At 41.1% G+C, this 14880-nt stretch overlaps 1 protein-coding gene and 1 non-coding gene across 11 annotated transcripts in view; both read left to right on the forward strand.

Annotated features, from left to right (window-relative positions):
- ESCO1 (establishment of sister chromatid cohesion N-acetyltransferase 1) overlaps nucleotides 1–14880 on the forward strand; it is a 76168-nt gene that overhangs the window by 1698 nt on the left and 59590 nt on the right. For 5 of the 10 annotated variants that reach the window (XR_012513161.1, XM_003924785.4, XM_074383703.1 and 2 more), the window contains exon 2: nucleotides 13007–13137. The exons of 2 other annotated variants lie outside the window; for them this stretch is intronic. The gene's annotated coding sequence lies outside the window, so the exon portion shown is untranslated. Of the gene's footprint in view, nucleotides 1–8021; nucleotides 8106–13006; nucleotides 13138–14880 lie in introns of all 10 variants that reach the window. 3 more of the 10 variants (XM_074383698.1, XM_074383700.1, XM_074383701.1) reach the window with 2 other exon arrangements.
- On the forward strand, nucleotides 10047–10153 carry LOC120361786 (U6 spliceosomal RNA). Its single transcript, XR_005577901.1, has one exon. It is a non-coding gene; the product is annotated as a U6 spliceosomal RNA (small nuclear RNA).

Raw genomic sequence — 14880 nt, forward strand, 5'->3', positions numbered from 1 at the left:
TCTCCAAGTGACTGGGACTACAGGGGTCTGCCACTATGTTAGGCTAAATTTTGTATTTTTTGTAGAGACGGAGATTCGCCATGTTTCCTAGGCTGGTCTCGAACTCCTGGGTTCAGGTGATCACCTGGGCCTCCAGAAGTGCTGGCATTGCAGGCCTCAGCCACTGTGCCTGGTGAATTTGTTTTATTTTTTAAAATTTGAAATACAAAAAAATCTCAACATCAATGGAATTAGACATGGGAGTAGGATGAAAAGTTTTTTTTAACAGTGCTTACTTAATTTGGGCCGGGTGCAGTGGCTCACTCCAGTAATACCAGCACTTTGGGAGGTCGAGACAAGGGGTTTGAGACCAGTCTGACCAATACGGTACAACCCCGTCTCTATTAAAAATACAAAAATTAGCCAGGTATGGTGGCATGCGTCTGTAATCCAAGCTATTCAGGAGGATGAGGCAGGAGAATCGCTTGAACCGGTGAGGCGGAAGTTGCGGTGAGGCGGAAGTTGCAGTTAGCCGAGATCAGGCCACCGCACTCCAGCCTGGGAGACTGAAGCGAGACTCCTTCTCAAAAAAAAAGAAAAAAGAAAAAAGGTGCTTAATTTGGAAGCCACAAATTTCAAGCCTAGGGCATGTAAGGAAATGAGGAAACTAGGACTGTATTAGACTCACTTTTTCCCCTAAAGGCAGAATGCAGAATATGACTGTTGGGTCAGATGTGTGACTTTGGAAGCACAGTTCCAAAATTTGTCCTGACTTATGAGCTAGAACTCCTTTATCATTGTTGACTGAGGAAAATATGCTATTGTTTTACCTTTCTCAATATTATGATTCTGTAGTGAACAAAAAGTAATTTTTTTTTTTTTGGAGATGGTGTCTCTGTCGCCCAGGCTGGAGTGCAGTGGCACGATCTCAGTTCACTGCAACTTCCACCTCCTGGGTTCAAGTTATTCTCCCACCTCAGCCTCCCAAGTAGCTGGGATTACAGGTGCTCGCCACCACACCCAACTAATTTTTTGTATTTTTAGTAGAGACAGGGTTTCACGGTGTTGGACAGGCAGGTCTTGAACTCCTGACCTCAGGTAATCCACCTGCCTCAGCCTCCCAAAGTGCCAGTATTACAGATGTGAGCCACCATGCCTGGCCAAGTAATTTTTTTAATGTCCATCCAATACAAGATGCTGGCATTTAAATTGATAAATTAGGCTTCACAGAATAACCAAAAAAGTATCCTAATTAATGAATGCCATTAACTTCTTTTGCCAGATAGTCCTTTTTAGCTTGGTAATTCATTATGATGCAGAGCTGATTGTATTTATTCTATTAAAAAAAGTGACCAGCACTGCACAGTTCAGATTTTTTTGTAATAGTTAAATATTTTTTCATGGCTTTTATTGGCAGATTTTTGTTCCACATAGAGTTCTTGGAATACTGTATTGAAGGTGGTTCAAATTTAGGTAATAGAAACCAACTCTAGTGAAATTTTTACTGTAGTTAATTAACTTGCAGACTAGATTAACCCTTTTGTAACCATGACACTCGTATTTTTCTGTGCATCATTCAATGAAAATCCTTTGGTTCCGTTTTTTCTGTATAAGTTTGGTATTATAATACTGTAATTACTTTTGGCAAATAGAACATTCTGTTAACGCAGCCATTATGTCTTTCCTTTTTCTGAGGGGAAGGGGGATCTTATGCTTGATTGCATTACAATGCATTTGAAGAAAGGAAGATTTATATCCTCGGCTCTCTTCACCTTCCTTTAAGCATTTATGGCAGCATATGTAAGATTCACGCAAAAACTCAGAGGGTAAATTAAAAGGAGGTATTAAGTATTACTTTAATGTAGTGGTTCTCAAACTTTTTGGTCTTAGGATCCTCTTAAACTCTTAAAAATTATGCAGGACTCTGGGCCAGGTGCAGTGGCTCACGCTTGTAATCCCAGCACTTTCTTTGGGAGGCTGAGGTGGGTGGATCACGAGGTCAGGAAATTGAGACCATCCTGGCTAACATGGTGAAAACCTGTCTCTACTAAAAATACAAAAAATTAGCTGGGCCTGGTGGCACACACCTATGGTCCCAGCAACTTGGGAGGCTGAGGCAGGAGAATCACTTGAACCCAGGAGGCAGAGGTTGTGGTGAGTCGAGATCGCACCGCTACTCTCCAGCCTGGGCAACAGAGCAAATCTCTGCTTCAAAAAAAAAAAAAAATTATGTAGGACTCCAGTAGCTTTTGTTTATATGGATCTATTGATAGTTACTATATTAGAAATTAATTTCATATATATATTCATATGAATATAATTAAAATTCAGCTTAATATAAATTACATTTTAATTTTAATTAAAAATTTTTTTTCAGTAACATGCTCACTGTGTTGCCCAGGCTGGCTTTGAACTCTTGCTTTGAGGTGAAGTAATCCTCTTGCTTCAGCCTCCCATATAGCTGGGACTACAGGTGTGCACACTCAGCTTAATATATTTAATAAATAACATTTTAATGAAAAACTATTCCAAAATAAAAAATTTAGCATAAGAATGGTGATAGTACTACATTTTTGTAAATCTTAATGTTTGACCTGATACAAGACAGCTGGATTCTCCTATCATTCTGTTTCTATCTATGCTTCTGGTCGAAGTTTATGACCAGGATGTTGGGCAGGGTATCTTAACTTTTTTAGATAGTTGTGATACTCTTTGATTCTGCAACAAAACTTAACAAGTGGTAATTTCTTAAAGGTTAGTGCAATGTGGAATCTGAAACCATGTCAACATTTGTTTTATATTCTGTTGCATTAGAATTCATTGGTTTGTTTTGTACTTTTAATCTTTTACTCTCGTATGATTGTGATCTCAGGAATCCCTTGAAAGGGTCTTTGGGATCCTGAGAGTCCCCATACTACACTTTGAGCACTGTTGCTTTAAGGTAAATAATTGAATGTTTATAATTAATGTAGTTATTGAAACTTAAGGGAATAATGTATGGAAATTGAATTGGCAAGTAGTTAAGTGAAACCAGAAGTAACTGAGTAAATATTTTATTTATTTATTTTTGAGATGGAGTCTCACTGTCGCCCAGGCTGCGCTATCTTGGCTCACTGCAATCTCTGCCTCCAAGGTTCAAGTGATTCTCCCTCCTCAGTCTCCTGAGTAGCTGGGATTACAGGCACCCAACATCATGCCTAGCTAATTTTTTAAATTTTTGTAGAGATGGGGTTTTATCATGTTGGCCAGGCTGGTCTTGAACTCCTGACCTCAGATGATCTACCTGCCTTGGCCTCCCAAAGTGCTAGGATTGCAGGCGTGAGCCACCGTGCCTGGCCAATAAGTTGTTTTTCAGCTTAAGCCACTAGCCCTCATATGTCAACTGACCAATGTTTTTTTTGTTTTTTTTTTTTTTCATAAAAACATTACCTCAACTAGGCAGGGGAATTGCTTGAACCTGGGAGGCAGAGGTTGCAGTGAGCCAAGGTCATGCCACTGTACTCCAGCCTGGCGACAGAGCAAGACTCCATCTCAAAAAAAAAAAACCAAAACCTAATTATCTCTGATTACAGAGATTGTTAATTAAACCTAATTATCTCTGTAATATTATTACAGCTGATTATTAATATTATTATAGCTGGCCCAGCATGGTGACTCAAGACTATAATCCCAGCACTTTGGAAGGCTGAGGCAGGTGGATCACCTGAGGTCAGGAGTTCAAGACCAACCTGGCTAACATAGTGAAACCCCGTTTTCACTAAAAACCCCTTTTCTGCAAAAAATTAGCCAGGTGTAGTGGCACGCGCCTGTAATCCCAGCTACTTGGGAGGCTGAGGCAGGAGAATCTCTTGAACCCGGGAGGCAGAGGTTGCAGTGAGCTGAGATCGCACCATTGCATTCCAGCTTGGGCAACAAGAGCAAAACTCTGTCTCAAAAAAAAAAAAAAGATTTCTAATCTCTGAGTATTTATTACACATTTTATTTATTTATGTATTTGAGATGGAGTCTTGCTCTGTCGCCCTGTCTGGAGTGCAGTGGTGCCATCTTGGCTCACTGCAACCTCCACCTCCTGGGTTCAAGCAGTTCTGCCTCAGGCTCCCGAGTAGCTGGGATTACAGGCGCTCACCACAACGTCTGGCTTATTTTTTTTATTTTTAGTAGCAATGGGGTTTCATCCTATTGGCCAAGCTAGCGTCTAACTCCTGACCTCAAGTGATCTATTATGCATTTTAGAATGTGAGAAATACTTGGATTACCTTAAATAATAGTAGTTCATTGGGAGGATATGTAGAAATAAAAGACTGTTTACAGAGCTAGATCTTGTGGAAGAAAAGAACAGGAATCACCAAACACTAGACTTTGCTGAATGACAATTCACCAGGTCTTAAAGAAACCTGAATGTATTTCAGGACTCAGAAGGTGGCTGAGAATAGTAAAGCTCTACAGGCATCCCCAAACGTTTTACACAGGGGGCCAGTTCACTGTCCCTCAGACCGTTGGAGGGCCGCCACATACTGTGCTCCTCTCACTGACCGCCAATGAAAGAGGTGCCCCTTCCTGAAGGGCGGCGCAGGGGCCGGATAAATGGCCTCAGGGGGCTGCAGTTTGGGGACACCTGCTCTAGCAATTGGTTTGCCTTGTTTTAATTCCTCAAGCAACAGGTATCTATAATTCTTAATTTTGTTCTTTGCTATTATAGTAGTAGATCTTAACCCAGGGTGATTCTGCCTCTGGGGAAACATTTGCAGTATCTAGAGATAACTTTAATTGTGAGGACCGGGGGAAGGGTTGCTGCTGCTGCTGCTGCTGTTGCTGAACAGGCTGCTGCTCCTCCATGCACAAGGCAGTTCCTCACTACCAAGACTCTATGTCTGAGTATTTACTCAGAATGTTCAAAAGGTTCAAAATGTTTATAGTGGTGAGGTTGGAAAACCCTGCATTATAGTGACTAGATGTTGGCACCTCTTGGGTCACAAACCTACCCTTGATCTAGTTAGCTATGGGAAGCATAACAGGGTCAGGACTTTCAGAATTTAACTGTGAATTGTCTAACGTTTTTTTGTTTTGTTTTTTGAGACAGTGTCTCACTCTGTCACTATCTTGCCCAGGCCGGAGTGCAGTGGTGCAACCTTGGCTCACTGCAACCTCCACCTCCTGGGTTCAAATGAGTCTCCTGCCTGAGCCTCCCGAGTAGCTGGGACTACAGGCATGCACCACCATGCCTGGCTAGTTTTTGTGTTTTTTTTAGTAGAGATGGGGTTTCACCATGTTGGCCAGGCTGGTCCTGAACCCCTGACCTCAGGTAATCTGCCTGCCTTGGCCTCCGAAAGTGCTGGGATTACAGGGGTGAGCCACCATGCCTGGCCCTATTTTTTTTTTTTTTTTTTTTCTTAAAAGGAGGTGCCTGTGGCCATGGCAAGTTTCTAAGAAAGAGTTAAGAATTTGACAAGCCACTAGACCTAGATTTGCAGTCAATACTTCTCTCGTTTCTTTGATGTAGTTAAAAGGTTGTGTCGTTGAAATGGATTAAGAACTGGTAAATTAGGCCTGGCATGGTAGCTCACGCCTGTAATCCCAGCACTTTGGGAGGCTGAGGCAGGTGGATTATGAGGTCAGGAGTTCAAGACCAGCCTCGCCAAGATAGTGCAACCCCATCTCTATCAAAAATGCAAAAATTAGCTGGGCATGGTGTTGCATGCCTGTAATCTCAGCTACTTAGGAGGCTGAGGCAGGGAATTGCTTAAACCGGGAGGTGGAGGTTGCAGTGAGCCAAGATCATACCACTGTACTCTAGCCTGGGCAACAGAGTGAGACTCTGTCTAAAAAAAAAAAAAAAAAATTGGTAAATTATTGTCATTAAGGAGATTAAGGATCTGTGGTGATCCATGTGAAGTTTGTAGCTGATGATGGTCGTAACAGCTTGATTGGAGTAGAAAACTATGATTGAAGAGTTTCTGGTGGTCAGTAGGAGTACAACAATGAAGAAAGAAAGTTTGATAGCAGAATGGCATAAACCTTAAAAGAGACGTGTAAAGAATTTTGCATAAGATGAAAAATGATTGTACTGGGAAAACTGTAGGCCCCTTGATGTGATATAGTCTTCTTAGGAGAAATACTAGTTTCCTATGTCTGCTCTAACAAATTATCAGAAACCTGATGGCTTAAAAGCAATAGAAATTTGGCCGAGCGTGGTGGCTCATGCCTGTAATCTCAGTACTTTGGGAGGTTGAGGCACGTGGATCACAAGGTCAAGAGATCGAGAACATCCTGGCCAACATGGTGAAACCCCGTTTCTACTAAAAATACAAAAAAATCAGCCGGGCGTGGTGGTGTGTGCCTGTGATCCCAGCTACTTGGGAGGCTGAGGCAGGAGAAATGCTTGAAACCAGAAAACGGAAGTTGCAGTGAGCCGGGATCATGCCACTGCACTCCAGCCTGGCCATAGAGTGAGACTCCGTCTCAAAAAAAAAAAAAAAAAAAAAAAGAATTTATTCTCTTAAATTTGTTCCTTGCCTCATCTACCTTCTGGTGGTTTCTCTGGCATTCCTGGGTCTATGACCACATTACTTCAACCTCTGCCTCCATTTTCACTTTTTTTTTTTTTTTTTTTTTTTTTTTTGAGACGGAGTTTCGCTCTCGTTACCCAGGCTGGAATGCAATGGCGCGATCTCGGCTCACCGCAACCTCCGCCTCCTGGGTTCAGGCAATTCTCCTGCCTCAGCCTCCTGAGTAGCTGGGATTACAGGCACGTGCCACCATGTCCAGCCAATTTTTTGTATTTTTAGTAGAGACGGGGTTTCACCATGTTGACCGGGATGGTCTCGATCTCTTGACCTCGTGATCCACCCGCCTCGGCCTCCCAAAGTGCTGGGATTACAGGCTTGAGCCACCACGCCCAGCCCCATTTTCACGTTATTTTCTCTTGCCTGTTTCTGTCTCCTCTTACAAGGATATCTGTGCCACTCTGTTACAAGGACATTTGTTATTGGATTTAGGGCCTACCTGGATAATCCAGGATGATCACATCTCAAGATCCTTAATTTAATTATGTCTGCAGAGACCTTTTTTTCCTCAAGATCACAACCACAGGTTTCTGGGATTTTTTTTTGAGAGTTATATGGAGAGTTATATTGAGAGCTTGATTCTGCAGTAAATCTAATGGCATTACTGCATCTTGAGATGGCTAGAAGTTTCCAATGGTGTGTTGAAATACAAGACGATTGGCTAGGAGACTATTTAAGGGCAATAAATAACAAAATAAAGAAAAAAGTAAATTAAAAAAAAAATCAAGATAAGGCTGGGCAAAACAGTCCCAGGGTTGTGTAGGAAAAAGGCTGATTAATTTTAAGTTACTTGGAGGCCTGGCGCGGTGGCTCAAGCCTGTAATCCCAGCACTTTGGGAGGCCGAGGTGGGTGGATCACGAGGTCAAGAGATGGAGACCATCCTGGTCAACATGGTGAAACCCCGTCTCTACTAAAAATACAAAAATTAGCTGGACAGGTGTGTTCCTGTAATCCCAGTTACTCAGGAGGCTGAGGCAGAATTGCCTGAACCCAGGAGGCGGAGGTTGCGGTGAGCCGAGATCACACCATTGCACTCCAGCCTGGGTAACGAGCGAAACTCTGTCTCAAAAAAAAAAAAACAGAAGTTACTTGGAGAAAAGTGGCTACATTGAAGTGATAGGGTAATTGTTTTTATTTGACTTGTTGATGTTATTATTATTTTATTTTTGAGATGGAGTCTCACTCTGCTGTCTAGGCTGGAGTGCAGTGGTGCAATGTAGGCTCACTGTAGCCGCATCCTCCGGTTTCAAGAGTTCTCATGCCTTAGCCTCCCGAGTAGCTGGGATTATAGGTATGTACCACCATGCCCGGCCAATTTTTGTATTTTTAGTAGAGATAGGGTTTTACCATGTTGGCCAGGCTGGTCTCACTGCTAACCTCAGGTGACCTGCCCACCTTGGCCTCCCAGAGTGCTAGGATTACAGGCTTGATTACACCACACCCAGCTAATGTTATCTATTAATTTTTTTTTTTTTTAGACTGAGTTTCGCTCTTGTTACCCAGGCTGCTGGAGTGCAATGGCACGATCTCGGCTCACTGCAACCTCCGCCTCCTGGGTTCAGGTAATTCTCCTGCCTCAGCCTCCTGAGAAGCTGGGATTACAGGCACATGCCACCATGCCCAACCAATGTTTTGTATTTTTAGTAGAGACGGGGTTTCACCATGTTGACCAGGATGGTCTTGATCTCTTGACCTCATGATCCACCCGCCTTGGCCTCCCAAAGTGCTGGGATTACAGGCTTGAGCCACCGCGCCCGGCTAATGTTATCTATTAATAACATTCCTAAAATTAAATCATCTCTGGATCCTCTTTTTATTTTTATTTATTTTATTTTATTTATTTATTTTTTGAGACAGAGTCTCACTCTGTTGCCCAGGCTGGAGTGCAGTGATGTGATCAAGGCTCACTGCAGCCTCCCACCTCAGCCTCCCAAATAGATGGGATTATAGGTGAACACCACCATGCCTGGCTAATTTTTGTATTTTTTGTTGAGATGGGGTTTTGCCATGTTGTCCAGGCTGGTCTTAAACTCCTGTGCTCAAGAGATTCTCACACCTCAGCTTCCCAAAGTGTTAGGATTACGGGTGTGAGGCACCATACCTGGCCAATTTTTCTCTTTGGTTGGCTGTTTTATTAATTTGTAGGATATCTTATATATATTGTATAATCTGTGGGTACTAAACCTTTTTAATATTAACTTAATCCTAAGTTAATATTTTCACCTTTCTTCACATTTTATGTCTATAGTCAATCCATTTGCCATTGTATGATGTAGGGATCCAATTTCTTTTTCTTTTTCTTTTTTTTTTATTTAAGAGTAAAGTGAAAATAAGTTTATTAACAAAGTAAAAGAATAAAGAATGGCTACTCCCTAGGCAGAGCAGCCTAGGGATCTACTTTCATTTTCCCCTCATGTCATATCTTGTTATCCCAGTACTATTTCTTTTTTTTCTGTTTTTGCTTCATCTAAAAAACATCAGTACCATTTCTTTAAGGCTACAGTGCTGTCTATCATAAACCAAATAATCATATATATTAAATATTTGGTTTGATTCTATTTCATGTCATTGGTCTGTTCCATTGGTCTGTTTGTCTTCCTGGAAATGATATCACACATTAATGTGGTTTTATAGTCTTGATATCTGATAGGACAAATCCACCCACCTTGTGGGTTTTGCTTTCTTTTTTTTTTTTTTTTAAATGAACCCTTACTGGTTTGCCTGGCCTGGAGTACAGTGGCCGTTCTGCAGGCAGGATCATAGCACAGTATAGCTTCAAATTTCTGGGCTCAAATGATCCTCTCACATGAGGCTCCTGAGTAGCTAGGACTATAGGCATGTGTTACCAGACCCAGGGGCACCTTATGTTTTTGTTGTTGTTTGTTTTTTGTTTTGAAGTTTTGCTGTGTTGCACAGGCTACAGTGGAACTCTTGGCCTCAAGTGATTCTCACACTTAAGCCTCCCAAGTAGCTGAGATCATAGGTGTGTGCCACCACACCTGGCTAATTTATTTTTTGTAGAGATAGGGTCTTCCCGTGTTGTCTAAGCTGATCTTGAATGCCTGGGCTCAGGCAATTCTCCCATCTTGGCCTCCTAAAGTGCTGGGATAATAGGCATGAGATACTGCACCTGGCTACTTTTATCTTTTTTAAAAAAGTCTTAGTGAGAGAGGACCCAAATTACTAAAATAAGGAATGAGAGATATTACCAAAATAAAGACGATTATAGGGGAATATGAACAGTGGTATCCTAACAATTTCAATAACCTAGATAGTAACAAAGAGATTGAATAAAAATAACTCCAAAAATGAAAAGCACAGGCTCAGAGGCTTCACTGATGCAGTCTACCAAATGTTTAAAGAAGAATTAACGCCAATCATTCATACATTTAAAAAAAAAAAAAAAACAGAAAAGGAGGGAATCTCTTTTAGCTCGTTTTATGAGGGCAGTATTATCTTAGTACTAAAACTAGGCAAAGACATCACAAGAAAACTACAGATTAGTGCTTGCTTTGGTAGCACATATACTAAAATTGGAACGACACAGAGAAGATTAGCATGCCCCCTGCGCAAGGATGACACGCAAATTTGTGAAGCGTTCCATATTTTTTAAATAAAAAACTACAGATTAATAATTTTTATGAATATACCCACACAAATCCTCAACTAAATATTTGCAGACTGAATCCAGCGACCTATAAAAATAATAATATACAATGACCGAGTTGCATTTATCCCTGTAGTGTACAGTTGGTTTAGCATATGAAAATTGATCAGTGTGACACACCATGCTGGTATAGTAAAGGAAAGAAATGGACATGATTACCTCAATAGATGCAGAAAAAAATATTTGACAAAATCCAATATCTAACATCATACTTAATGGTGAAAGACTGAAAGCTTTCTCCCTGACATTAGAAATAAGATGAAGATATCTTGCCACTTCTTTCAACAGTGAAAAGCAGGTTTCCAGTGGAGGCTCTAGCCAAGGTAGTTCAGCAAAAGGTAAAGAGAAGGCATCCAGGTTGGAAAGGAAGAAGTAAAATTCTCTCTCTTTGCAGATGACATGATCTTACATGTACAAAATCCTAAGAAATTCACACAAAAAAACCTATTAGATGTAATTAAATTTAACAACATTACAAGACACAAGATTAGTGTACAAAAATTAGTTTTGTGTATACTGTGATGAACCATCCAAAAAGATAATTAAGAAAATAATTGTTGCCAGGTACGGTGGCTCATACCCATAATCCCAGCACTTAGGAGGCTAAGGTGGGCGGATCACAGGGTTGGGAGTTTGAGACCAGCCTGACCAACATGGTGAAACCCCATCCTTACTAAAAATAGAAAAATTAGCTAATTGTGGTGGCAGGTGCCTTTAATCCCAGCTACTCAGGAGGCTGAGGCAGGAGAATCTCATGAACCCAGGAGGTGGAGGTTGCAATGAGCTGAAATCACGCCATTACACTCCAGCGTAGGTGACAGAGCGAGACTCTGTCTCAAAAAATATATATAATAATAATAATTATTATTATTTTTTAGAGACAGGGTTTCTCCATGTTGGTCAGGCTGGTCTTGAACTCCTGACCTCAGGTGATCTGCCAACCTTGGCTTCTCAAAGTTCTGGGATTATAGGTGTGAGCCACCATGCCCAGCCTGAAAATAATCACTTTAATAAATCAGTATGTGAAAGAGATAACTGCATTTCTATGTTTATTGTGGCACTAATCACAATAGGCAGGATGTGGAATCAACCTAAGTAAGTGTCCATCAGCAGATGAATGGATAAAGAAAATGTGATGGAATGAAATATTATTCAGCCATAAAAATATGAAATCTTGTTTATCTGCAGCAACGTGGATAAAACTGGAAGACAGTATGTTAAGTAAAATAACCAGGCATGGAAAGACATAATGCATATTCTTGTTCATATGTGGGAGCCACAGAAAAAGTTGAGCCCATGGAGGTAGAGAGTAGCATAGTGGTTACCAGAGGCTGGGAACGGTGGAGGGAGGAGAGGATGGAGAGAAGTTGGTTAATGGTTATAAAAATACAGTTCGAAGGAATAAGTTCGAGTGTTTGGTAGCTCAGTAGGGTGACTAGTTAATAATTTATTGCGTATTTCAAAGTAACTAGAGGAGAAGATTTGGAATGTTCCTAATACAAATAAATAATAAATGTTTGAGGTGATGAATATTCCACTTACTGTTACTTGATTATTACATGGTTGTATGTCTGTATCAAAATGTCATACAATACCCCAGAAATATGTGCAATCATTATGTACCAGTAAAAAATTTCGTTTAGGCTGGGCTCATACACCTGTAATCCTAGGACTTTCGGAGGCTGAGGTAGGAGAATGAGAATGGTTTGAGGCCAGGTGTTTGAGACCAGCTTGGCAACATAGGGAGACTGCATCTCTCCAAAAACTAAAAAATTAGCTAGGTAAGGTGGGATATGCCTATGTTCCCAGCTACTCAGGGGCCTGAGATGGGATGGTCACTTGAGGCCAGGAATTTGAGACTTCCTTAGGCAACATAGTGAGACATAGTCTCAAAAAAAAGAAAAAGAATAGCAAAGTTTGGGGCTCACACTTCATCTTTTAAAAATTTACTAGAAAACTGCAGTAATCAAGATTGTGTGGTCCTGGCATAAGATCATAAAGACCAATGGGATAGAATTGAGAGTATAGAAACAAACCCATACATTTATGGGCAGTTGATCTTTAACAAAGGTGCTAGGACAATTCAATGGGTAAAGAATACTGTTTTTTAACAAAGGATACTGGTACAACTTGATAACTACAGGCTGGCCCAAAGTAAGTCAGGTGGCCAAGACAATCAGGTCAGGGAAGTATAGATACTGTGTCCCAAAGTACGGCCAAAGTACTGCATGTGGCCAAGCCTGGCATCTTTTCAGAAGGAAAGTATAATTCTTCCATGGAGGTGGAGTTTGGGATAAGTAGTGATTATTTTTGAAGGAAAACTGAATATATCATATGGTATAAGATTGAGATGGTGACAATGCAGTTGTGTAGTGTTTTGCATATAGTGAAAAATCATCACAGACTTTTTTTTTTTTTTTTGAGATGGGGGGAGTCTCACTGTGTCACCCAGGCTGGAGTGCAGTGGTGTGATCACAACTCACTGCCAGCCTCTACCTCCTTGGGCTCAGGTGATATTCCCACCTCAGCCTCTGAAGTAGCTGGGCTACAGACATGTGCCATCACACCTAGCTAATTTTTGTAGTTTCTGAGGAGACAGGGTTTCATCATGTTGCCCAGGCTTGTCTCAAAACTCCTGCGCTCAAGCAGTCATTCCACCTCCACCTCCCAAAGTGCTACAGTTACAGGTGTGAGCCACTGCACCTGACTGGGCCATTTTTTAGTCTAGCTTTTTCTAAGTTGTTTTAATGTATCAGCTAATAGTGATATTTTTGTATTCTAATTTTTTTTCAACAGATTATCCTACTTTGGCTATAGAGTTTTTTTTAAGATTAATTACTAAACATACATGAAGTGATAAGGATTATCATTCATTAGAAGCATCATCAATCAGCTTGAAGAAAAAGGTGATACATTTTTTCTTTAAGGTAAGTGACTTATACTTTTTTTTTTTTTTTTTTTTTTGAGACGGAGTTTCGCTCTTGTTACCCAGGCTGGAGTGCAATGGCGCGATCTCGGCTCACTGCAACCTCCGCCTCCTGGGTTCAGGCAATTCTCCTGCCTCAGCCTCCTGAGTAGCTGGGATTACAGGCACGTGCCACCATGCCCAGCTAATTTTTTGTATTTTTAGTAGAGACGGGGTTTCACCATGTTGACCAGGATGGTCTCGATCTCTCGACCTCGTGATCCACCCGTCTCGGCCTCCCAAAGTGCTGGGATTACAGGCTTGAGCCACCGCGCCCGGCACCAAGGTGGTTAATCTGTGTGCCAAATATACTTTATACTTTCATGGAATTTTAACTTAGTTTTATTTTCAACAAGGTTATATGTCTACATAATAAAACATTTCAGTGGCTATATAGTGAAAAGTAGGCTTTTCTCATACTCCTGGAACTTGGTCCAGTAGTTCTTTTGTTTAAAAATCATCACTATTGGCCAGGCGAGGCGGGTTACACCTGTAATCCCAGCACTTTGGAAGGCCGAGGCGGGCAGATCACCTGAGGTCAGGAGTTGGAGATCAGCCTGACTAACATGGAGAAACCCCATCTCTACTAAAAATATAAAATTAGCTAGGCGTGGTGGTGCATGCCTATAATCCCAGCTGCTTGGAGGGCTAAGGCAGGAGAATTGATTGAACCCAGGTGGCAGAGGTTGCGGTGAGCCAAGATTGCGCCATTGCACTCCAGCCTGGGCAAGAAGAGTGAAACTCTGTCTCAAAAAAAAAAAAAAAAGAAAAGAAAAGAAACAAAAAAGGAAATTATTTGACCATATACATGTGGGGTCTTTTCTATTTTATTGTCCACTGTATCTTTTGTCATTGCTGTACTGTCTTGATTTTTTTTTTTTTTTTTTTTTTTTGAGATGGAGTTTCGCTCTTGTTACCCAGGCTGGAGTGCAATGGCGTGCTCTTGGCTCACCACAGCCTCTGCCTCCTGGGTTCAAGTGATTCTCCTGCCTCAGCCTTCTGAGTAAGTGGGATTATAGGCGCACACCACCATGCTCAGCTAATTTTTGTATTTTTAGTAGAGATGGAGTTTTACCATGTTGGTTAGGCTGGTCTCAAACTCCTGACCTCGTGATCTACCTGCCTTGGCCTCCCAAAGTGCTGGGATTACAGGCATGAGCCATGATGCCTGGCCTACCGTCTCGATTTTAGTAGCTGTATAGTAAGTCCTGAAATGGATAGTGTATTTCAATTCTGCTCTTTTTAAAAAATGTTTTGGCTATTGTATATAGTTTGCATTTCCATATACATTTTAAAACCAGGCTGTTAATTTCTGTATAAAAAGCCTGTGGGAGCCAAGTGTAGTGGTGCATGCCTCAAGAAGGATCACTTGAGCCCAGAAGTTTGAGGCTGCAGTGAGTTATGATTACACCACTGCACCCAGCCTGGGTTACAGAGAAACCCCATCTCAAAAATAAATATAAATATTGGACCTATAGATGTATTAAAAAGAAAAATGGTCTGTGGGAATTTTGCCTGGAATTGATTTGAATCTCAGTTCTACCTTGACATGATTGCATGGTATTCTGTTATATAAATGTACCATCAATTATATAAACAGTGTTAGAGTGATGGTTTGTTCTGGGGAATTCAGTCTTTGTTGAAACATTGTTGTTACACGTTCTGTAGTTACATGTGTTTTGTGCATTTGTCCAATAGAACTGTA

Source organism: Saimiri boliviensis, chromosome 13 (assembly GCF_048565385.1).
Source record: "Saimiri boliviensis isolate mSaiBol1 chromosome 13, mSaiBol1.pri, whole genome shotgun sequence".
Lineage (NCBI taxonomy): Eukaryota > Metazoa > Chordata > Mammalia > Primates > Cebidae > Saimiri > Saimiri boliviensis.